This window comes from Aplysia californica, unplaced genomic scaffold, assembly GCF_000002075.1.
Source record: "Aplysia californica isolate F4 #8 unplaced genomic scaffold, AplCal3.0 scaffold01146, whole genome shotgun sequence".
Taxonomy (NCBI): domain Eukaryota; kingdom Metazoa; phylum Mollusca; class Gastropoda; order Aplysiida; family Aplysiidae; genus Aplysia; species Aplysia californica.
The window spans coordinates 119,552-120,835 of record NW_004798416.1 but is presented as its reverse complement, the minus strand read 5'-3'; positions in this window follow the sequence as shown (position 1 = coordinate 120,835).

Sequence of the window (1,284 nt, the reverse complement as noted above, 5' to 3'; positions counted from 1 at the left end):
AATGGTGGTGTTATTTTTAAAAAGTATAGAGAAAAGTCGCATTTTGAGAAAACGGCCGAAAAATAAAAATAAAATACTGACTTTATGAGGAATTGGCGGTTACAAACATGCCCGGTATGGGAAAAAATACGGTTTTTGGGGGTTCTTAATATTATGCGATGAAATAGTTGTAGGAGAGGCTGAGGAAGCTAATAATGCCTACAACTCAAATTCCATGATTTTGAGCCGAATTTTGACTTTGGGGGTGTAGCCCCCCCCCCCTTAAATAAGACATGTTGCTGGGGAAAGAGTTAATTTAAGCAGTTCCTGATGAAGATTATGTGTTTACACTTTTCTGTTTGTTTGTTTACAGTTTCGTAACTTGTAAACCAGTAGAGAGATCGAACAATACGTGAAATGAAAAAGAAAACTGTAAGTAGGAAAAGAAAGTGAAAAGTTTGTTAGTGTAAGTTGTGAGCCAAACTGCAATCTCTGCCATATTTTCCAAAGCAAAATGATGAACAAGAAATTAGCTAACTTGTATTCACCTTTTTATGCAGAATGTAGAGTGCAATTTTCATGACAGCTTATAGCTCGTGCGCACACGTATAGACTGGTTTTGTTCTGCACATACCCATGTATGGCTCTTTTCGTCTATGCAGACGGCCAATTTAGCTAAAGATGGTCTAAAGGTAGTCTTCATGCAGCTTCTTTCATGGCTAATTCTTCCTATGTTTGAAGCACAGATTCTGTCGCAGTGCTTGCATGTCAGTGACGTAGATCGAAGCTCTGTATTTCCGCTGTTTTCCTTTCGTCGTTCTGCACATACCCATATATGGAATACAAAAAAGGCTTACGACACGAATTAATAAGTTTATTGCATGATCTGCCTGCTTAAACTAAAGAAACCCCAAACATAAATAAAAAAGTAAATGAATAAATAAATAAGTAAATAGATGTTTAAAAAATAAAATAACCCCTGTCCGTGTTGCGAGGCGTGCGAGTCTATCTAAAATTTCGTCCAACAACGAACAAGAAAAGCGCCAAAACACGACTTTACTCTTTTCCAGATATCATAATCCTATTCGGTAGGCCTACTTATTATTATTAGTAGTAGTAGTAGTATTATTATCATCATCATCATCATCATCATCATCATCATCATCATCATCATCATCATCATCGTCATCCTCCTCCTCATCATCATCATCATCATTATTATCATCATCATCATCATCATCATCATCATCATCATCATCATCATCATCATCATCATCATCATCATCATCATCATAAAAGGATCGC